Source organism: Phyllostomus discolor, chromosome 2 (assembly GCF_004126475.2).
Source record: "Phyllostomus discolor isolate MPI-MPIP mPhyDis1 chromosome 2, mPhyDis1.pri.v3, whole genome shotgun sequence".
Lineage (NCBI taxonomy): Eukaryota > Metazoa > Chordata > Mammalia > Chiroptera > Phyllostomidae > Phyllostomus > Phyllostomus discolor.
In genome coordinates, this window is record NC_040904.2 from 81,651,163 (window position 1) to 81,676,054 (window position 24,892).

General features: G+C 39.9%; 1 long non-coding RNA gene across 1 annotated transcript; it reads left to right on the top strand.

Annotated features, from left to right (window-relative positions):
- The first annotated feature begins 549 nt into the window (after positions 1 to 549).
- LOC118498878 lies at positions 550 to 24,589 on the top strand. Its single transcript, XR_004901368.1, has 4 exons — positions 550 to 637; positions 19,980 to 20,230; positions 21,813 to 21,927; positions 24,521 to 24,589. It is a non-coding gene; the product is annotated as an uncharacterized LOC118498878 (long non-coding RNA).
- The last annotated feature ends 303 nt before the right edge of the window (positions 24,590 to 24,892 follow it).

The window sequence follows — 24,892 nt, forward strand, 5'->3', positions numbered from 1 at the left end:
TCCTTACCCACTGTATTTATTTGGTCATCCCCACCCATCATTCTTACAGGAACCAGAGCTGTAGGATGGCTATATTTTCCAAATAAATCTTTCACTTGTCCTCCAACTGCTGAGTTTGCTGAAGTCATATTTTACTTCCTTGTTAATGTATTTTAGCCGCTCACAGAATCTCTGTTTTATGGCACAGATGCTCATTTATTACCTATATTATAATTCTCAATTATTAAAATATTCATCCAGATTTTCTATGACTATTACTAGATTCATTGCTCACAGTTGTCAAAACACCTGTTCTATCTAGAGAGTTCATGCATAACTTTCTTGGTTAGAGTACTTTCTCAGGAAATTGCTTCAGGCAAAATGTGTGGAGAGAGATGGAGTATAATTTTCGAATCCTTGTGAGACCTGGATTGAAGAATATCTTGGGGAAGGCTAAGAATCTTTATAATGGTACTTTTTCCTGTTAATAAATCTTATTGCTCTCTCTTTTATTTTCCGTTGCTGTAGATGGGAAATGTGATGCCAGGTGATTGCTTCCCAGAAGTGTGTGATGCAGAGGAAGTAAGGTGGAAGCCACCATGTCTTTTACATAAGGGCTGAATTCCAGGGCTTGGGCTCAATAGGAGCCAACTTGGAGGTAAACAATAATTTACCATTTTGTTTAATTGAGGTTTTTACTGAGATAATTATAGATTTATATAGAGTTGTAAACGACTGTACTGAGAGATTCAGTGCACATTTATCCAAATTTTCCCCAAGGATAACATTTTTCAAAACTATAGTATAATATTACAACCAGGATATTTACATTGATATAATCCATCAATTTTATTCAGCATTCCCAGTTTTACTCCCACTCATTTGTGTGTATATGTGTGTGTATGTATGTTTGTGTATATAAAGTTCTATACAATTAAATCACATGTGTTGGTTCATGTATCCAAAACCTCAGTCAAAATATTGAACAGTTCCAACAACACAAGAACTTCTCCTATAGCCTTTTTATAACCATACCCTTGCTCTTGTACCAGCTCCCCTCCTTGACTCTTAATTCCTGGTAATCAGTAATCTATCCCTATTGCTACAAGCAAATTGTTAAATAAACTATAGTATATACATACCATAAAATACTAGTCAGCAATGAAAAAGCAATAAACAATTGATATAAGTAACAATTAGGATGTCTCTTTAAGGACTTAGGCTGATTGAAAAAACCAAGCAAGCTTGCTATCTTGCTTTCTTTCTTCCTTTCTTCCTCCCTTCCTCCCTCCCTCCCTCCCTCCCTCCCTCCCTCCCTCCCTCTCTCTCTCTCTCCCTTTCTTTCTTTCTTTCTTTTTCTTTCTTTCTTTCTTTCTTTCTTTCTTTCTTTCTTTCTTTTTTTTCTTTCTTTCTTTCTTTCTTTCTTTCTTTCTTCTCTTCTTTTCTCTCTTTCTTTCTTTCTTTTTCTTTCTTTCTTTCTTTCTCTTCTCTCTCTCTCTCTCTCTTCTATCTTCTCTTCTCTTCTTTCTCTTCTTTCTTTCTCTATCTCTTTTTTCTTTCTTTTTTCTTTCCTTTCTTTCTTCTTCTTTTCTTCTTTCTCTTCTTTTTCTTTCTTTTTCTTTATTTCTTTTCCTTTCTTTCTTTCTTTCTTTCTCTTTCTTCCTTCCTCTCTATCCTTCACCTCCTTGCTTTCCTTCTTCCTTCCTTCCTTCCTCAGTTTCTTCCTTCCCCTTCCTTCCTTCCTTCCTTCCGTTTCCTTCCTTTCCATTCCTCCTTCCTTCTTTCCTTCTCTTTTTTTTTTTTCTCTTTGTTTTTTGTTTGAAGAACTTCTTTAGCTAATCTTTGCGTGGTTTGCTAGTTACAAGTTTTCCTTCACTTGAGAATTTGTTTGTTTCCCCTTAATTCCCAAATAATAATTCCTACACATATTGGATTCACAAATGACAGTTCTTTTAGCACTTGAAAAAATATTGCATTGCGTTCTTATGACCTCTATGATTTCCAATCAGAAACTCACTATTATTTGAATTGAGGTTCTCCTGTAAACAATGTAGTTTCTATCTGATTGTTTCTAAGATTTTATTCTTTACCATTAGTTTTCACAAGTTTATGATATATTTTCCTGTGGAATATTTACAGTTTGACCTTTTAAGAATTTGCTCAACTTATTAAGCCTGTAGGTCTATGTGTTTCACAAAACTTACAAAATTTCCAGACATTATTTCCTCAAATATTTTTTTTCATTCCCACTTTCTTTTCTTCTCCTCTGGAATACCAATAATATGAATGTTGATTTTTGTTATTGTCCCTCACATCCCTAATATTCTGCTAACTTTTTTCAGTCTATTTTCCCTCTGTTGTTTAGATTGGATGAATAACCAATTTCTTGTTCTGTCCTCAGATTCACTGATTCTATCCCCTGTCACCCCTATTATTGAGATTAACCAGTGAGTTTTTATTTTTGTTATTGCATTTTTCAATTATATTATTTGTTTTTTGTAAGTGAGATTACCGAGTGAGTTATTTTTGTTATTGCATTTTTCAATTATATGATTTGTTTTTTATTGTTGTTCAAGTAAAGTTGTCTCCATTTTCCCACCACCACTTTCTTCCTCCCCACCCACACCCACCTCCCACCCTCAATCCTACTCACCTTTGGCTTTGTCTGTGAGTCCTTTATACATGTTCCTTGATGACCCTTCCCCTTATTTCCCCCATTATTTCCCACCTCTGGTTACTGTCAGTTTCCTCTTTATTTCAATGTCTCTGGTTATATTTGCTTGCTTGTTTGTTTTTTTGATTAGGTTCCACTTACAGGAGATATTGTATGGTATTTGTATTTCAGCACCTGGCTTATTTCACTTGGCATAATGCTCTCCAGTTCCATCCATACTGTGGTGTAAGTGTACCATAGTTTTTTGATCTACTCATTTACTGATGCACATAATTTCTTTTTCTTTTTGGTTTCATGTCTAATTTTTATTCTGAAATGTAAAGCTCTTCTGAATTATAGTTGACGTAAAATACTGTAGTAGTTTCAGCTGCAGAACATACTGAGATTTAACATTTATATACCTCACAAAGTGATCACCACAGAAAGTCCACTATCCATGTGTCACCATACGAAGTTATTGTGATATAGATATTAATAATCCTTATGTTGTACTTTGCACCCCCATGACTTATTTACAAGTTTCCACCTCCTAATCCCCTTAGCCTTTCTGCCCATACCCCACCACCCAACCCTCTGGCAATTATCAGTTTTTATATATCTATGGGTCAGTTCGCCCTGTTTGTTTAGTTTTTTAGATTCTACCCCTAAGTGAAATGATACAGTATTTGTCTTTCTCTGACTTAATTTCCTTAGCATAACATCCTCTAGGTCAATCCGTGTTGTTGCAAATGGCAAGATCTGCTTCTTTTCTGGCTGTTCTATATCCTGGTGTGTTGTGTGCATGTGCACACACATCCACTCCTTTACCCATTCATCTGGTGGTGAACGCTGGGGTTGCTTCAATAACTTGGCTACTGTAAATAATGCTGCAGTAAACAGAGGTGCATGCAGCTTTTTGAATTGTTCCACTTCTGGGGGCTTACCTGAAGAAAACAAAATTGCTGGGTCCTTCTTTGTCTCTTGTTATACAGCCTCTGATTTAAAGTCTTTTTGTCTGATGTAAGTATTGCTATCCCATTTTCTGTTTTTTTAAATTTCCATTTACATGAAATATCTTTTCCATTTATGTATTTCCAGTCTCTGTATGACTTTCAATCAGGAGGCTCATGGAGGCAATGTAGGCAGGATATGTACAGGCCCCCCCCCCCTTTTTTTTTAAAAAATTATTCAGTCATGCTGTTTATGCAATGGAGCATTTAGTCAACTTCAATTGAAGTAATTATTGATAGCTATGTCCTTATTGCCATTTTAATTGTTTTCATATTACATTATAAGTGGTTGGTCTACTATCTTTACTATTTGTTTGACTTTACCAGTGCATATTTTTTCATCTTATTTCTAGTTGTGGCCTTTTCCACTTAAAGAATCCCCTTTAACATTTCTTGTAATGCTGGTTTAGTGGTGATGTACTCCTTTAACTGATGCTTGTCTGAGAAAATCTTGATCTCTCCTTCTATTCTGAATGATAACCTTGCTGGGTAGAGTATTTTGGGTTGTAAGTTTTTTTCTCTCATCATGTTGAATATATCATGCCACTCCCTTCTGGCCTGCAAAGTTTCTGTTGAAAAGTCAGCTGACAGTCTTATGGGAATACCCTTGTGACGGGCAACCACCATGTTGAGCCCCTGTGCTTTGTTCTTTGTTTTAGCCAAATAAGGTAACTAGATCTAACTTCCGCATTTGGGCTTCTGTAACCTTGCTTGGCCACATAGGTAAGAAGCCTGGGGCTATTTAAACCCCAGAAGGTCAGAGTTCAGAGCTCAGAATTTGGAGTCCCATTGTCTCCTTTGAGCCCATGTGTGTAATAATAAAGGGTCGTGCTCCGCCATCTCTACCGAGCGTGAGTTATTCTTTCCTGAAACATTTTGGTTCCCTGACCAGGAAACAACTCACACAAAGCAGGCATTTTGCCTCTGGTGAAGATGACCAGGGGCTCGGCGGGGGAGCCCTGTCATGTGGGAAGGAGCACGTGCCCTGGTTGTTTCAAGCTTCCCGGGATGGAGGCTCCTGTGCCACGTACCCGGCCACTCTAAGACCTGGGCGGAAGGGGAGAGACGGACCCTGAACTGTCGGAGGTGCCAGATTGGTAAGTGCCCCAGGGACCGGACCCGAGACCAGGGAGAGGCTGATCACCTCTTAACCAGAAACTCAGGAGTCTGGGCCATGTTAAGATAGGGCTCAGACCACCGGACTCCAGCTCGGGGGAGGAAAAGTTATAAATGCTGTGTGACTGAGAGTGTGAGTGTGAATGTGTCTGTAACTCCATGAGCTGAATTAGGCTTACGGAGTCTGATTGGGCCCTCACCTGTGGTTCCTGGGTCAGTCATAAGCATTAACAGCTGGGAAGTTTAACCCGAATTCTACACAGGCAGCCTTAGCTAAGACGAAACCCAAGTGCCCTGAGAGGGGTGAGGCCAGGTGGGCAAACTGACAATCCCTTCCCTTGTCTGTCAGGGCCAATCAGGAGAATTCATCATGGGGCAGGGGGTCCTGCCACAGTACTATATTGCATGTATGTTGGAGATTGGACAGCAAACCATGTGGGTGTGTGGCCATTTTGGGTAAAATGGAGGACGAGCCACATGAGTGCCCCACCGTGGAGAGTGGAGCGTGCATGGTTGTCGTCATCTTGGATGATGGGTCACATGAGAGCCCCTCCATCTTGGAACTGGGCAAGGTGCCAGGCTAAGGGCTCTCTTCAGAGTATGGGCTGTATGCTGCTGCTGTGTGGGCACTGCATCAGTCTGGTTCTCTGTGTAACTGGTTCTGATAAGAATGGCTCTGGTTCTGAAGGACATGAACTGAGGTCCAAAGGTGAGCATCTGATCTATAGGGTGTTTGCAGGGTCTGAGCTTCAGAAAGCTGCAGGATGCCCCTGCAAATCTAGGGAATTTTAGTGGAAGGTACCTGCAATGCCAGGGACTTTTGGCTGCCACATGCTGAGTTTAAGTATAGTCCTTTCCAGTGTGGGAAAGGAACCAGGATTAAAAGAGAATGATGGTTAAATCTGAATGAGTAAAATTATGTATAAAGAATGTAAAGTTTTAAACCTGGAGTAAAGGAAACCTCAACTATTTGTTTTCTGGTTTTGTGGGAAAAGAGCAAATTTCTAACATTGGTGTTGTTTCTGATCAGAAGCCCTCTGTACTTGAAGGCCTGTTTAAAGTCATTTGTAAGACCTAAGAAAGGTTGCCTGTAACTGGTCGGGAAGAATTTCTTTGCCACTCGGGACCCAGGAAGGGTCATTTGGGGCTGATAAGTGCTTCAGCCAGAGGCAAAGCAGCATGTCTCTGCCAAAAGATGGGGCCTGAAGGAGCATGTCTCTGCAAGGCACCGATGGATGCATTGTTGCAAGAGAATGCCCCTACCTGTGTATTGTTCTGGAACTCTGTGTTTTGGATTTTGCTCTGTATCTGCTCTAAAAAGGAAATTGAGGATTCCAGGAAAGGTTGAAACTTCACATTCTGTAGGAAAGTAAATAAAAATATAATATATATATAAATGAAGAAGGTCTATGGGAAACTGCAAAAATAAATGGGAAAGTAAAAGTTTTAGAAAGGAATTACATAGTGTTAGTTAATAATAGAAGGTATAAGACATGGAGATGCACTCATGGTGGATATCAGAAGGTCTATGAAAGAAAGAATAGAGGGTTTGTGAGTGTTGCAGAATGTCTGGGAGTGAAGGTTTTGAGAAGCCCAGTGGATATCAGAAGGGAAAGGATTTTCCTTCATGCTTTGTATTTTTCTCCCTACCTGATCCCTCCAGAATTTGGCATTCTGAAGGAGTGAGTGAAGACATAAGGTTTCTTTGCATAAAACCAGTAAGATCAGTCGCTAATAGTGGTTTTGTTTACCAAGACTTTGACTGGAATTTCATGTCTGAAGGAGACATGTATGGGTTCTGGTCATCACCAGAAAGCCCTGAGGACTGGGATTGACTTGCGAAGCTAGTGTAAGCCCACGAGAAAAGTCTGGTACTTTGGTTGGTTGTACAGTTCATGTCAGTCTTTCCAGGGAAGGCACGAAGGTTGCTTTCATGAAAGATGTCCGAAAGGGAACCTGTGGGCACAATGGAAGCCTCAAGGATTTGAGTGGAACAACTGGTACAGGTGAAGCCAGATGGCGGATGTGTGGCTCTGCTTCTGTGCACTGAGGGGGGCGGCCTGAGAAGTCAATCTAAAGTTTCCCTGTGTGAGTTCGAGCAAAGCAGACTTAAAGATCATAAGTGATCCAGGCTGCTCTTGGTGTGTTTATGCAAACAAACAGTCAAAATTAAAATCAGGACTCAAAGTAGTCCCTTAATAACAGTGAAGGTGATCTTAAAGAGAAAAATTGTGGTTCAAGGAAAATCACAATGCTCAGTATTGGACACCAGAATGGTGCAGCTAACTGTCTTGAAAGTTTGTTTTCATTTGAAAGTTGAAACTGGGTTTGTAATATCATCAAAGATGTACAATTTACAGGTATGGGAGGACCTTTCAAATTGCCATTGCTAAATGTCATTGCAGGAAGGACCTTGCAACTGAATGTCTTCCCAAAAGACAGTCTCACAGGCACAGAGACTGGTTTGGGGATTGTTGTGTGAATTAACCTGTGTGTTCTTCTGTTTTCATAGGACGTATGCCTATGACTTCATTACCTGAGTAATTGGTTGCAATATAGGCCTCACTTAAGGAGCCCATTCTTCATCATCGCCCCTGAAACTCAATGGTTTGGCTGAACTGAGTGGTTGGGTTGATTAGCAGTTCGGACGATCTGTGGGCTACACTTTAGAACTGATTTTCCCTTTTCTGTCTTGAGGGTTCAGATATCTAGAAGGAGGGGAATCCTAATATATTCCCCTCAGCCCAAGTGAAGTATAATGGGCCACAAGAGTTTTGGATAGGTGTAGCATGCCTTGTACACCTTCCTCCAGATAAGCCATTCTTTACTTAAATTCCTGCCTTTGTCATTTAGTGGTTATGATTTAATTGTGCCTTCCAACTCTTTCCAAATCTGTCATCTCTAGAATATAACCAGGATGCCAACAATCCAGTAATGCCAGTCTTTGGACACTAAGCCTGAGACTTTCTGGTGACAGCCAACTGACCAGGATTCTGTAAGGTCTTTCCCCTTACAGCAAGGACTCCCTCCATGCTGCACCCCCTTTCAAGGACCCTAGACCCACGGGTAGGTAGAACAATGTCCATTTCCATCTGGAATTAATTACAAGAAGATAAGACCTTCGTCCACTGTCCTTTAAAATAATTTAAAGTGGGTGTATATCTGAAATGAGAGATTGTTACAAGGTGCAGCCAAGAGAGGGGACCCCAAATGAGCATTTAAAATGGGGTCCAGAACTCAAGGTGTCTAGGAGATTTTAAGATGTCTTCACCCCTTCCTCCACAGGTGTGAGTTGAGGGAGGGACACACAGAGCAGGAACATGCAGGGCTGTTTTGTACAGCAACAGCTTTACAGCTAATCCATGGCATAGTCATTTAACATACCGATAGCCTTTGACTGGTCACTTAGGTATGCTGAATAGCTGTGGCCATGCTCTGGGGCAGGGAGATAAAGAGGACTCCCTCCACCCAAGATGTGACTGGGAGGCAAGTCCTCCAAGTTATAGCGCCTGTGTGGGAGCTCAGAGAAGATTGGTTTCATAACATGGGGCCACACCTGCCCAGACCCATGATGGCAGCTGGACGGGAGCAGGTACCAGCCCATCCAGGATCTGTGGGCCATCAACGAAGCAGCCGTCACCCTCCATGGGTTGTCCCAAACCCATACACCCTCCTGAGCCAGCTTCCCCCAACAGCAACATGGTTTACTTGATCTGAAGGATGCCTTCTCCTGCATTCCTGTGGCACCTTCCAGCCAACACATTTTTGTTTTTGAATGGAAAGATACACACACAGAGGTCAAGACTCAGTTGACCTGGATTAAACTGCCCCAGGGGTTTAAGAACTCCTCAACCTTATTTGGGGAAGCCCTAGCAGGAGACCTGAAGCCCCTCGCTAAGGGGGGCTGTACCTGACAATTCTGCAGTACATGGACGACCTCCTCCTGGTGGCCCATCCCAGGAACGGTGCTGGGAGGGAATGTACACGCTGCTGAAGCACTTGGTTGAATTAAGGAAAGAACACCAGAAGCACATCCTGAACACACTCCTACTCTTCACATTGAGTTGCAGAGGGCACGCACTGTGTATCTGAAGTGCCCCCACAGCCATCCACACAGTCCTCTGTCATGGCCCTTCACAGTGCTGTCACCTGCCCCAGCAGCCTATGAGCTCCCTTGAGGTTCCAGTGCATCACCCAGTGCAGCGCTCAGCAACCAGGCTTGTCAGAAGTACGGTATGATCAGGGGCGAGGACAGAAAATGGAACTTTAGCTAAATTCTACCAGGAAACTGGACTGCCCTGGGCAGACTTGCTGCCGCTAGCATTGCCTAGGTTGCAGGAGTCACCCCTTGGATCCACTACAGCTGGGCCAAAACAGCAGCAGATCCCGAGGACCCAAGGACTAGGCCTGCACCTAGAGTACCCACGCTGAGGCACCAGAAGACGCCAGCCAGTAAAGAAGACACCAAGGGATAGACCATTGTTCTGCAGGGTACCTGACTTTAATTGGCACCTTCGCAGGAGCATTGGGAATTGAACTAGTGACTGTGACCCCTGCAGAATGGAATCCCGCAAAGCAGATCACCCTAGGAATAGTTTATCTCTGTTTGGTCTCTGCATTTGGGTTTATTGTATACTTCGCTTAACAAATGTGGCCCCTGTCTCAGCCCCAGCCTGCAAATGTAATACCCCCGGGCATAGGATTATGCTCAGCGGTAAAGTGGTCTCTTACTGTCTCCCAGGGTCAGCTTTCAGCTCCTCCACTGACATGCCATCGGGTTGCATTCAGCCACAGCAATCCCTCTGCTCTTGGGGAGTGAAGGTATACCAGACCGGGGTGATATCCAGGACCATAAGATACCAGACCTAGAGGTGTCAGGCATATGGGACCCTGCATCCTCCGGACCTTGGTCCAGCACCTGGGGCCACAGTGACTTGTAGGGCAGCCACCAAAGTGTTAGCCTTTCAGTGGTACCAACACCAGTAACAGCAGTTGCAACCCTCCTAAGGACCTCAGCCATATAGCCAGGTATATAGTGATGCTAAAGGGATAAAAACACCTTATAGCATCAAAGGGGGGAATGTGATGGGCAACTGCCACGTGGAGCTCCTGTGCTTCTGTGTTGAGCCCCTGTGCTTTGTTCTTTGTTTTAGCCAAATAAGGTAACTAGATCTAACTTCTGCATTTGAGCTTCTGTAACCTTGCTTCGCCACGTAGGCAGGAAGCCTGGGGCTATTTAAACCCCAGAAGATCAGAGTTCGGGGCTCAGAATTTGGAGTCCCATTGTCTCCTCTGAGCCCACACACATAATAAAGGGTCATGCTCTGCCATCTCTACTGCATGTGAGTTATTCTTTCCCTCAACACCCTTGTATGTAACCAGTTGTTTTTCTCTTGCTGCTTTTAAGATTTGTTCTTTATCTTTAACTTTCAACAACTTAATTATAATGTGTCTTGGTGTGGGTCTCTTTGGGTTCATCTTGTTCGGGACTCTCTGTGCTTCCTGGACTTGGATGTCTGTTTCCTTTGCCAAGTTAGGAAAGTTTTCAGCCATTATTTCCTCAAATAGGTTTTCTGTCCCTTTCTCTCTCTCTTCTCCTTCTGGGACCCCTATGACTCAAATGTTAGTATGCTTAATGTTGTCCCATAGGTCTCTTATGCTATCTTCATTCTTTTTAATTCTTTTTTCTTTTTGATCTTCCAGCTGGGTGACTTCCACTATCCTGTTTTCCTGGTTGCTGATCCATTCATCTGTGTCATCAGATTTGATGTTGATTCCCTGCAATGATTTTCTCATTTCAATTGTTCCATTTTTCACTTCTGTTAGGTCCTTTCTTAGAATTTTTAGGTCTTTGTTCAAGTTGCTAAAGTTCTCACTGAATTTATTCATCTGTCTGCACAGTTGAAAGAGCATCTTCATGACTGTTACTTTTGAACTCTTCATCTAGTAGACAGCTGACCTCAGTTGCACATAGTTTTTCTTCTGGGGTTTTATCCTGTTTTTTTTGTTGTTTGGAACATATTCTTTCCTATCTTCATTTTGCCTGTTTGTTTTTATGTATTGTATTAGGTAGTTAAGCTAAATCTCTTGGTCTTGAAAAAGTGGCCTTATTTTCCCACGGGACCCTAATTTCAATGCTCCCTTTGTTACAAGAGCTAGATGGTCTACAGGGGGCACTAATATAGCCTCCTGTTGTGGCTGGGCCACTTCTGTGGACACACTAGCAGGCAAGGCTGCTATCTGGCCTACTGGCTGTGAGGCCTGGCCACAACTGTTGCAGACTCACTGGAATGCAGGGCAAGGTTTTGATGTGGCTGGCTGCAAAGCCCACCCCCACTGTTGTAGACACACTGCTGGGTGCTGGTGCTGAGTGATGCTGCCCACAGTGTGTGGCAGGCCAGGAAGTGCTCTGGGGGGGTGCTACCCTGGGTAGGCCCTCAGGGAAATGCCAGGGTGGGGCAAACAGTGTCAGCAAGGTTAATGGACAGTGTCAGACCAGCCAGGTTAGAGGATGGGGAAAAATGGTACCCACCAGCACCTGTGGCATGAGCAAGTTCCAGCAGATCACTGTCCCTCCAGCACACACCCTAAAATTAGTCGATGTATCACCTTCACATATGACCTAGCTGCTTTTCAAACTGCTCCCTCTGTGCCAGAATGGGAAGGAGCGCAACTTGGGTTTCTTATAGCCTTTTGGCTCTCCCTGATGTGAGCCTCATTGGTTTTCAAAGACAGCTGTTATGAGGGCTCCACTTCCGGCTTCAGGTCAACCATTTTAGGGTTCAGACCCTTCACTCTCCAGGGACAGCCTCCGAGGTTGTCATAACCCTCCCTCTTGTGAGTCACTGCATGAGGAGCAGGGAGTAGGGTAGGTGCTGACTAGGCTTAGTCTCTACCCTTCCTACCCTTTTCAATGTGGCTTTTACTTTGTCTGTAGTTATAGAAAACCTTTCTGCGACTCTTCAGGTGGTCTCAGAGATAGTCGTTCTATATGTAGTTGCAGTTTTGGTGTCAATGAGAGGAGGTGAGCTCAGGATCTTCATACTCTGCCATCTTGAACTTGAAGCCAGGGGCCTTGCTCTTGAATGTCAATTCAGCTTGTCCGTGAAAACCCGTTCCCTCTGCTTGGTGCACTGCCCTTGCAGAAAAGGTGCCTCCGCAATGGACTGCCCGAGTCACTGCCCCCACTCCTGTGTGTACGTAGCACCTCCTGATGTACATAATTTCAATTTGTTTCTTTTTATATAACTTCTACTTCTTTGATAAGGCTTATCATTTTTTTCATTTGCTTCAGGAGAAGTTATAATTAATGTTTAGAGCATTTTATGATAGTTTTATGATTGTTTCTTTATAATCATTGTCAAATAATTCTAACATCAGATTCATTTTTGTTTGCATGTCAGTTGATTGCCTTTTCTCATTTACATTGCATTCTGGTTCTTGGTATGGTGTGAGATTTTCACATTAGACCTGGGTGACCTTCCTGTGTTCGTTGAGGAGATGCAAGCCATCATGCCACTGTGTAGTTCCTCCATTCCTGTACTCTCAAACTGGCTCATCTTTTTTTTCTTAACTTTCAGAGTTCTCTTTTCTTTGTGCTTTACATCATTTCCAGGGTTTGTAGTTATACATGCCAGAAAGAAGCTGGGAAATGTGGGTTCACCTCACCTAATAGTGTTCTTTTTAAGTCTTCAACTTGGGTAAATTTTCTTCTATTCACTTATTTGTTCATTCATTCATTGCCATGTGGAATAGGTGTTCTGTTTTTTTTTTTTTCAGAGAAGCTGCCTTCTTTCCAAGTCACTGAGTTCTCAGTTTTACTCTATACATAAAACTCTTTCATGAGGATATAAGGTTTAAGTATGTGAGTTCTCCTCATCCCTGATCATTTTGGTGGCTATGTCCTCGAACAGGTAATTGTCAGGGAATGTTGATCTCAAATAATCTGCTTTTGCTAATTAGAGGAAGGAAAGGAAAGAATTGGAACATCTTTAGGCGATGGCTGAACTCACATTGGAGTGGACAGAGAGTGAGCATTAAAAAATGAAGATCCCAGTGAGGGTGAGGAAAAGAAGGAGTATGAATGCCTAGATAGGCAAGGCTTAGAGTGTTTGTGTTTAGATTGTGGGAAGAGGAGAGAGTTAGGAAACAACTTACAAGCATGGGGGTTACTGAGATCCTAAGAGGTGGAAAAGAGGATCTAAAACTTTACTTCAACATATGATTAGAAGCTCTTCCCACCCTAGAATTTTCTTAAGGAACAGTAGTATATAATTAATCTTTTTAAAAAATCATGTTTAAATTAGGGGTCAAAATTTCTCTGAATTTAACACTTGGTCAAGATAAGGCTACCCAGTTACTAAATTTTATGTGGATTAGGAGAGAAGACATAAAGTAAAGGATAAAAACCGTGGATTTTGTAACTTATTTAAAAACCTCGCTTAACCAATTGCCTCTCTAATCCAATTTTCTTATCTGTCACATAAAGATAACACTGCCTATCTACTGTGGGCTTAGGATAAACATACTTTACAAAGACTTTGAAATACAGCCAGTTCTTACAACTTACTCTCCTTGCACACATCCAATCAAGGAAACCAAGTCTCTTTTTAGTTTCTTAAATATACTGTAATCTCTCTTTTGGCTTTTAATCTTCAAAAAAGCTGTTCCAAAGGCTGTTCCTATAAATCATTCCTCTTCACTCTCTTCTCCTGCATAACTCCTGTACATCCTCCTGGTCTAATTTAAACTTTTTTTTTTTCAGTCTTCATGTCCCTTAGTCTGTCTATTCTCCCGTGGTACCATATTTCTTTATTATAATGTTTTGAACATTTTAATATTATTATGTGCTATTTTCTGTTTAGGTACTGTCTTCCCCACTAGTTAGAGACTGTCTAAGTCTTACACTATTTGGCAGTGTGACCATCAGATATCACATATTCACTGACTATTTGTTAGGAATATAAATGAATGAGCAAATGATGTGGTGCCTGAAATAAAGTACATGTCCAATGGATAGCACCGTTATAGGACCCTCTTAAGTCCTAATGTAGCCCTACATGACTACATTAACCATGAAGATGGGTATAAAAAAGAGAATGCTAGCGTATTATAGACATCCAATTCTACAAAGCTAAATAAAAAGCAAAGTATTTTTTTCATTTAGCACATATAATAACCCATATATCATGTAGGTAGTAAGCAGTCCTTTAGCTAAAATTTATTCCATGTGTCGTATCAACAATAAGTCACACACCAATATTTTCTAATAGACTTGAAAGAAAACCTAGCAGTTACTTCTAAATACCATGAAATTGATAATGTGGAGAGCAAAACACTGCTTGTCATACTCAAAATCCCAGGGGTCAATCAGATTTGTTGTTACCATATAATTTTTTCTTCACAATCCTTCCTATCTACAGAGCCCACACATATAAAAGTTTTCAGTAGTGCACAAAATAGTGCACAAAATAACCATAGAAAATTCTGCTCTTTCCCACAAACCAGAACTAAGGTAGCTAAGTCACATTTATCAGACTACTGGGTAAGTTGCCAAGAGTCAAAGTACTTTCCAACTATTTAGCTCAAGGGGCAAATTCAAGAGCCCATCAGACATTCTTGAGGTATAGGAAAAATAACAGATGAGGACAATTCCTGTCCAGGTTACTTTTGTTCTAGTTCATCACTCAGCTGTTGAATTAGTAAACAGCTTAAACAGCTCTCCAGAAATCTAGTGTGAAAAACATTATTCTCTTAAGACCATTAATCTTTGAATAGTATTCTGGCCAAAAAGATGTATCTGGACATGCCAGAGAAATTCAAATTAAGAGAATGTTGCTTAAATAAAAAGAGCAAGGGCTTGGATATATTGTGAGTTGGAAAGTAGCTTAGGCAAAACAAAGACTTTTTTTTTTTTTTTTTTTTTTTGGCCAACAGGGGAATTAGGAAAGGCTTCTAAACTTGGTGATAAGCACCCATGAACTACAGACCCCATCTAACCAGGTTCTGACATCCAGATGATTGAAAGAGTCATTTTGGTGAGCCTACCTTAGCTTTCAGACTCAAGTATCTTTTGTAACTGTCATTCGCTTTCCATCTTCCCTATCGTCCTGTAAGATCCAAGGTCATGGACTGTCCAGGTCTTGCTTTCTAGTGTAACCTTGCAGCCTTTTCAGGTCTGTTACCTGATGTGAAACCCTGGCATTCACATTTTGTCCTTGGCAGGTTGACTAGGGATCCAAGGCCTTAGTACCCATCTCACACTCTCATTTAAAAGTGATATTTGTGACCCACAGAGGGTACAAAAACAAAGCTGCAGGTCTTCTCATTAAATTAAAACATTAGCTATCCTTCCAAATGGAAGGCATGCAGTGTTCTCCCTTTTACTGGAGGCACAGACCACATAAATACATTGTTTTCAAACTCTTGTACTAAAGGGATCACAACCAGACTGTTTTAAGAACTGGATTTGATAAATGAAATTTCATTCTTTGGATTCTCTCTATCTTTTTAGATCTTAATGTTAATAGAGGTTACCTTTATTTTAAAATAACACATTCTTCAGACAATGCCAGGAGCTGGAGGCTCTGTGGGAATATAATAGGAACTGTCCTGTACGAGTAGATTGCATGTAGACCAGTCTAATGAACAGAACTCATTTAAAACAAGTATAGGTTCACCATATGGCCCATCTAAGTATATAACCCAATGTCTCACAAAGACTACAAAAAAAATGCTGTCATTTGTGATAATGAGGTATGCTGTCAAACTTAAGGTCTGCCATTGGGGGACGAGATTTAGTCCACACTATGAAACATATATAAAAAAAAAACTTGAAGAGTATTTGTATTTATATTCTTGAAGAGAAGTACACAGTAACATGATGATATGTTTTTTAGTTTCAAAATCACTATTTTAAAATTTTAAATGATAAACTACTTGTATTATCAAACTCACAAAATAATATTTTATTTAATAAATGCATATTTCTATTGTTATTATATTACAATAAAAAAATTGTCTCAATTTTCCCCCTTTTTCCCTCCTCCACCCATCTCATTCCTCTGCTCCCACAGTCAATTCCCGCACTGTATATATGTCCATGGGTCATTCATACATGTTCTTTGACTAGTCCCTTCCCCTTCTTTCCACCGTTATCCCCCTCCATCTTGCCCTCTGGTCACTGTCAAGCTGTTCCACATTTCTATGCCTATGGTTCTATTTTGTTTGTTAGTTTATATTGTTCATTAGATTTCTCTTATAGGTGAGATCATTATGGTATTCATCTTTCACCAACTGGCTTGTTTCACTTAATATAATATTCTCCAGTTCCATCCATGCTGTCACAAAAGGCATGCCTAAAATTAATATTGAGTGAAAAAAGTTAGAAATATATGATAATCACAATACAGTGAATTCACATCTACATACACCAGTCAATGTAGCTATAAGAATACAAATAAATAAAGAATGAACTGAAAACACATTAGGATGGGAGCCCATGGAAGGGCAAAAGTAATAGAAGTGGGAAATTGTGATAAATGAGAATTTTAAAAGTAAATAAGATGAGAAATAGGATGAGTCTTACATGAAACAATGAAGACAATATACTGTGAAGGAGCAATATTAATTCAACCTGAATTCCTCTCTCCACCTAAAAATTACATGCATATATATAGATAGATAGATGTGTATATATATTATATACATGTATATAAATGTATAATGTATATATACATGTATATATTGCATGGGCTATTAGATTATACATATACATAGACTTATATACATGTGTATTATATATAATATATAATAATATATGCATACCATGTATACAATATATACAACACACAATATACATCCATTGTGTATATATATATTGTGTACATGTATTATATATAATATATGTGTATTTTTATATACACATGCACACATGTATACACACAATACATACATACATACAGATGTACATATGGACAAGAACTCTGACAACCTCTCCAGGGTCTCATCCCTCTAAAGACAAAAAGGTAGTTCCAAGAGTCAGAAACCTTTGTGGAAACCATAGGTATCTAGTGGGGGAGAGTAAGAGAGGTAGCTCAAGAAAACTTCACCAATAAAATTTGCCTAAAATCTATTTTCTAACACTGGCATAATTATTTTCTCCATTAAAATCCTTAGGTTTCAACCTTCTCATCTATAGAAATGAATGCATTAATACCTATCGCATGGGTGGATATTAATTTTTTTTACATTTTTTATTTTAATTGTTGTTCAAGTAGTTTTCTTTTACTCCCATCCCAGCCCACCCCCAGTGCTTCCCACCTCCCTCCCATTCCCCACCCAGTCTTTGTCCATGTGTACTTTATATTTGTTCCTATAAACCCTCCCCCTTATTTATGAAATAATGTATATGTAATATGCGAGTGTTCAAAAGTTAATCATTATTATTCCAATTTGAAAAACTAGGTTAGCCATTCATTTTAAGTAGGAAAAAAACAGAAAAAAGGGAAGGAGGAATGAACAAAGAATTAAAATTCATATCATTCAAATGTCCACTTGCCAAACCCTGAGTTAAGCTCCTTGTAAATGCCATTTAATTAATATTACTTAAATACATTAATATTATTACTTTAATTAATTGTAAATGCCATTTAGTTAATATTACTTAACATTGATATTATTAATTGATTTAATTAATAATAAATGCCATTTAATTAATATTACTCAAATATAGTAATATTATTAATTGATTTAATAGTGATTAAATGACATTTACAAAGAGCTTACTTAACTCAGGGTTTGGCACAGTGCCATTCGATAAATACAGTGCTTTTTCCTTACCTTTGACTAAGCCAACAGTACCACAAACTGAAAAAGACATGGGATGAAAGAGAGAAAAAGAAGAAAAGGAATGAAATACTTTTTCATAATTGTGTAAAGCATCGGCTCAGTTGTGAGAAATTATGAGGCAGTTATGAATATATTCCTACTCCCTTCATGGGTTTAGACTGCACAGTCTCCCAGAATAAATGTTTATCCTTGGAGCCATGCATATGTTTGGTTCAACAATTACTCCTTGGCCAATGAATGGAAGAATCTGAACCCCATGCTGATCGACAGATCTTAAAGAGACCTCACACTCTCCTGAGCTGGGTTTGGAATCTCCACCAGCAAGCATCTCTCCCTCCAGATCATTCTTTGGAATCTGGAGTGTGACAGTCATTACCATCTAATGGAATCTCCTAAATGTGCTTTGGAGCTTTAGTTCTCAGCCCTGGCTGCACACTGAAATCACATGGGAGCATAAAAAACCTCTAATGTTTGGATTTCAGCCTCTAGAGATTCTAAGTCAATGGTGTAAACATCAGGATTTTAGAAGCTCTCTGGGTACATCTGATGTGCTGCCCAGTTTGAGGCCTACTGCCTCATGTCTGTTGGGCTTGTACAGATCTGTCTGATGGCACTATGGAAAAAAAGACAGGGTCAGTACTGTGTTGCATCTTGCTCAATTTGACTCTCTCCAGGTGACAAGAAGCAACAGTCTGTTAAGTGGAGGATGCCTAACAGTTCTGGGTAGTGACTGTGTCAGGGAGAGGGACAGTTGTCCTGGGTCAGAGGTAGAGCAGTTTTGAGAAGCACAGAAGCAAAGGAGTAATATTCAAGTAGAGATAAGTAGGGGGCCATTTTCCAATAAGTAAACAAAAATGTATGCTTTTTCAAAATGTATTATATACAAGCTGAGGTTACAGTGACAGAATCAGAATTTAATGTTGAAATCAAGGTTCATTCTACATTGCCACAGTCTTTTTCCATGACTCAGGCCCAAATCTCAAATATGTTTCAAGCCCAGTGGTCAAGCAGAAATACTCATTTCCTTGTACCCTCTGAGCTTTTTACTTATTGCCACCAAGCTCATTTCTTACTGTCTTACTTAGTGCCTCCCACCACCATCCTATTCATTAAGGTGTAGATCAAGCCCAACCTCCCTCTGAGGTCTTCACCAAAGTGCCCTAGCCAACATGGCCCTCTCCCATTCCAGAAATCACATTATACTTCCAACTGGCATCACATAGACACTTATTATTTAAAGTTTGTATGTGTGTAACTTTCATTTCTATTATTAGATTTTAAGATTTTGAGAGAAGACATTATGTTTTACTTATTTTGTAGTTCTTATAGTCCTTGGTACAGTGCCAGGCACATAGTGGGTATGCCTGAAATATATGATCAAGTAATGGATTGCAGATATTAATAATTTTCAGTCTTGCCCTGGCCAAGTGGCTCAGTTGGTTTGAGCATTGGCTGGTACACCAAAAGATTGTGGGTTGGATCCCCCATCATGGCACATTCCTAGGTTGCGTGTTCAATGTCCCATGGGGGCATGTATAGGAGACAACCAATGGATGTTTCTCTCTCACATCAAGGTTGTGCTCTCTCTCTCTCTCTCTCTCTCTCTCTCTCTCTAATCAATAAGCATATCCTCAGCTGAGGAATAATAATAATACTTAATCTTTTCAAAGAAAGAATATAAAAAGCAAGACAGATTCTAATGAAGGAATATGACCAAAATTATCATTTTAAACTTGATAAATGAAACTTTTTCATGGGAGTGACATCCTTACAGTGCACCTCTGTTCAACCATCATGTAATCAGATATAAGCAGATGACACCCACCCCCATATAACATTTAGACACGACATCATTTTTTCCTTTCACTCAGTTAGATTATTTGACCATTCAACTAGCTAAAACTATTTTTGTTAAGTTGTTCTTTCTTTTAAAACCATCTCCTAACCTTTTCTCTTGTTTGAAATCTGTGGCCTCAATATATTCTTTATTGGAATTTCTAACTCTAAATTTCCCACTGCAAATCTGGAGTTTGAAAGAGAACTTCTGGGGCATTGAGATCATTTTTCCCTCCTTTCCAAGAGCCAACTTTCTTCCCCCATATTTTTCCCAAATGCCACAGCCAATTATGACCTGAATACCTCAATGAATTCCAAGGAAAAACGCCACTTTACTTGACTGACCTCATTGTTGGGGCTGTCTTGCAAAAGGCTACTTGAACATTTGTTTTTCTCTTTTTGAGAAAATTCTACCATTAGACCATTTAAAATAATTTGTCATTACTTCAGTTCTTTTTAGCTGTAATTTTAAAAGTGGATGTTTTTGTATAATATTTGCCTTCCTAGATTTCACCAGTCCCCTCATTTTTATTCAGAAGAACTGAGAAGAGTAGCTTCATTAAGACAATAGAGGCTGTATGCATGGATTCAAGACTGATGTCCATTCTAAGATGAATCAATGAAGGGTTGGCCATAGTTCACCCATGTGGTGATTTGGTGTTTTGATTACACAACAGTGGTCATCAATTCTGGTGTGCATCCAAAGGACCTATGGACCTTTTTAAAAAATCTGTGTGTCTGCCACATCCCTCTGAAGTGGACTTAAGAGAACCCTGCACACCATCAGGTAACAATTTCATCTTTTTAAGAAAACAGATGGGTTCAATAAACTGTGACCATTGTTCTTAGTTCACCAGATCGCTGAGACCCTTTAGCTGAATAAACTACACGCTACAGCAAAGGAGAGAGTATAATGTTCACAGAGTTCCCATTAAAACTCTAGCCCTATTTAGAATTCTGAGTGCTCATTGTTTTACGTTTCTATTATATAAGAGAGAAAAACATGGCCCACAGAGTAAAGAATGAGGTAAGTAGGTTATGGTACGATATTCTCATGAACCTTCAATTTCCGGCTATATGCAAATCATAAAGGCCTTTCCTACACAATGGGAACAGTTTTTCAGTTGCCCATTGTTCTCCCTCCAACAGATTTTGATTGTCACCTGTGAGCAAAACTGCTCTGGATGCTCCCCATTACTAGAGAAACCAAGTCTGCTCACAGTCCAGGACTGTGTTCACTCATGCCATCTTGGAGTATCATTTGTTTGTTACTTAGTATCTTGTATAATAGCAAAACCATTTGTTTTTGTCCTGTGATGTCCTGAAATCTGTGTTTCAAATGGGATTAAGAGATTCATAGTGAGACCTAGTGCAAAGAGGAGCTACAACAGTGCCCTCAATAGTGCCTGAGAACAATGTAGGCATCCTACAGCAGGCTGCCAACAGCGGCAAGTCAAGATGTTAGAATGTGGCCAGGTGTCTACATTTTTAAAAGCTCTACAGGTGATTCAGCTTTAAAAAGTTTAAAAACTGTGCCTAGGATCACTTGAGGACTTCGTCAAAATGTGTGCTCTCTTGTGTTCTGTCTGGTAACAAGGCCTACAGAGAGGAATGCTATTCACCAGACTGCATTCCTTCATTTCACAATCATTTTTGAGGTCCTCCTATATGTAGGCATTATATTAAGTGTTGGGCATGTAGTGCTAGTGTTAGCATCTATAGTCTTTGCCTTCCAGGGACCTATACCCTAGTATCTTTCTCTTAGATGCTATTAGCAAAATAGAGTATGGGTTTCTAGTTACTCCTTGATTTCAGTCTGGTCATAGCTACTTGGTAACTAGTTACTGAAGCTCTGGGATTCTTCATCAGTAAAGCAAGGATAATAAAACCTTCACAGCATTGTGATAAGTGTGTAGTGTAATTATGTATAAGTATACATGAACAAACACAAGGTATTATTTCTACTGAATCCCACTCAGATTCTTTTTTCTTCCTTTTGATTTTGCTTATCTTTTCTGTTTAGTCAGAGACACTTTAGCAATTCCAACTCCATCCTTTACTCACCGTGCAGACTACAGCAAGAGTTAATATTTGGGCCTAGCTTCTTCATCTTGCAAAAGTGGGCATATGACTCCAGGAGTGCTATAAAGTAATTTTTGAAGTGAAAACAAGGTTTTAGATAGCATGGCACATGGTATCACTAGGATTCTATCATGAATTCATTATTGTGATTCCCCAATTTTACTTTTGACTATGTTAATCACAGCTTTGGAAACTTGTTCCTGGATTGTGTTCAATCCAACATTAGTCAGTCTTGCCAGCTTCCTATCTTGTGTAAATCATTCATCCTGTGTGTATGATCTCCACAGCTTTGTGCTAGACAGCTCCCAGGAAGATGGGTAGGACCTTGTGTGATGATATTTTGATATGAATGTTAATTTTTAAAAATCACAAAGGGATAAAAATCTGGAGTTGAATGACAAGGTAAGAGAATAGATAAAGATAGTCAATTTTTCCATGCTGACCTTCATCTAAGATCCCATTCACTTTATATCTCTGTAGGAATTGACACCTTCTAACTTATATAAAAACCATGTATTGTATTAGTTTTATATTGTTACTACAACAAGTTATCACAAATTTGCTGGCTTACAGTTCTGGAGGGTAGAAATCTGACATGGTTCTCACTTGGAGAAGATCAGTGTGTGGTAAGGACTGTAGGTGTATTGCTTCCTGGAGGCTCTAGAGGAGAATTAATTTGCCTCTCCTGGGTTCTAGAGGCCCCCTGCACTCTTTGGCTCATGGCCCTTCCATTTTCAAAGTCATCAGTCTTGTATCTGTCTAACTATTTACATCTTCTTCTGACTACAGGTGGGTAAGTTTCTCTTATTTTATGAAATCATGTGATTAGGTTGAACCCACCTAAATGATCCAAGATAATCTGCCCATCACAAGGTCTTTAACCATAATTATATCTGTGAAGTCCCTTTTGCTATATAGGGAAACGTATTCATAGGTTCCAGGGATTAGAGAGTAAGCATCTTTGAGAGGCTATTAATCTGCTTACCATGTATGCATGCTTTATTTCTTCCTCTAGACTGTAAGCTTCTTGGGGCCCCAGCTGTGTATCTGATCTGCTGTTGCATTCTCCACAGGAGTTATCCATGTGTACTGCATACAACAAAGGGTTCAACCCGCATTTGTTGGGTGACCTGGTAGAACTCAAAACATTTCAAAGATTTGTTGGAGTAAATGGCAAACTCATGGGTTTTCAAGAATTCCTGAAAGAATGATTATTTATATATTTCCAAATCCACTGGAAAATTCATGAACACTTAAGTAGTTTTATAAGTATAGGGTTACAAAAATTATTTTTATCTTCAGTGCTTATATATGACTGCAGTTATGTGACCATAGTACATATTCCAGGATGCTCTGATGGTGTTACTTTCCAGCTGAATTCCTGTCTGTCAGTAGAACTTATGCCTGAGTGTTTTGCAGTGATGATAAGCACAAATCAACAATTGGAAATCAGGTGCCACAGGAAAAACCCAATATTGCCTATCAGATGTCAGCTGTAGAAGGGTCAAGGGGAAATTAAACATTCTAGGACTGGCTTGGGTTCTTACCCTGGGCAATTAACTTGTTGATAATTTGCAACGTTCATTTATTGTAGAATTGAATGTGATGTGTTGCTAGGATTCCCAAAGGAGTAGCTTTAAGAAACATGTCTTTTATGGTTTGTATCACATTGAGTTCTGCAAGTTGCGCAAGGCAGCTACAGACTGTGGAATCTATAGCTGGCAAGAGAAATAAATATTTCCGTATTGCATTTAGCAATTGCTATGTATTAAGGCAATTTTGTTTAAAAATTATTAAGGGCTTTGTAGCACAAAGACCCTGTTAAATTACACAGAAAGGATTAGATTTAGGGGGTGGGGTACACTGGGGGATATTGGATATGCAAGCGCAGATGGTCTTGATCGACTCATGAACACACCAGAGCCAAGTGGGAAATGTATGTTTTGTGTGGTTACATATGTTGTAAAGAAAATTGCCCCTGGTTCTTTCCTGTAAGAAAGTATGAGGAGGAATGCAAAGGGGGAGAACAAGATCATGCAGGGAAAGGTGAAGCAGGCACCAGAGCAGCATATGTAGCAGATGTCTGGCAAAGGGAAGAGCAAAGAGAGAATAGAGAAGTGAAGAAGTTAGATTCCTTCCCTGGTATGTGAGTGACCAATGAGAGAAGGGATCTTCTATGCCAAGGATCAAGGGAACTCAGTGGTATCTGTTCTATGCACAGTTGCCTTGGAATTTACATGTATGAGGTCTGTCTGGAAGAAGTCCAGCCATTGTTAATACAACAAAAATGGTTTGAGTGACATCAATATAACCTGGAAGCCAAGGAGAGGGGACTGGAATGAGCATGCATGAACAATGACAACTTCACCATACTAGTCAGTGTGGATGGTACACACTTTTGAGTGAGCATGTATACTGTGTGGCCATCACATTCAAAATGACTGAATAGATCAAGGAATCTGCATTAAATTTTTCATTAAGCTTGAACATCCTCCATGAAGCTATTTCAATGGTTCAAAAGGCTGCAGCCATGGGCAACTGGTGACTGGCAGCTTCATTGTGACAATGTACCCACTCATGCATCACATCTTGTACAGAGTTGTTTTGTTAAACATCAAATCACCCAGGTGACTCTGCCCTACTACAGCTCAGATTAGGTGCCCTGCAACTAATGGCTTTTCCCCAAACTAAAATCACCTTTGAAAGACAAGAGATTTCAGACCATCGATGAGATTCAGGAACATACAATGGGGCAGTTGACAGTGATTGGGAGAAATGTATGAGATCCCAAGGTACCTACTTCAAAGGGCACTGTACAATGTTTCCTATATCTTGCATCTTCTTCAGTAAATATCTCTATTTTTTCATATTACATAGCTGGATACCTTCTGGACAGACCTTGTAAATCCCCAACCACATTGCCTGGATTGGCATACAGACTGTCTTTTCATAAGGAATAGGTTTATACAGCATTGCTTCTAACCCTTTTCCACAGTGACCTCAGACACCTGGGAAGAGAGTGGACAACCTCCTGCATTCTGAACTCCGTTCTCAGCCCTTTACTGATTTAACTTTATGTGATCCTGACAAGGTAGGTTTTAGAGTGTTGCCCCATTTTATAGATGAGGAAACCTAGGTACAAATAGGTTAGGTAACTGGCCCCGAGTCATATTACTAGTAATATTGGGGCAAGATTTGCAAGCAGGCATTCCAGAGTATCTACTTTTAACCTTTCACTGCCTCCATCAACACTGTATGATCTTTCTTTAAACAAATGAGTCCCTTGATAGCAATAATTGTAGCTGTTCCTCTTTATAATTCTCACAAAACCTGTCATAACAGCTATACAAAATAGATGTTTAGTTTC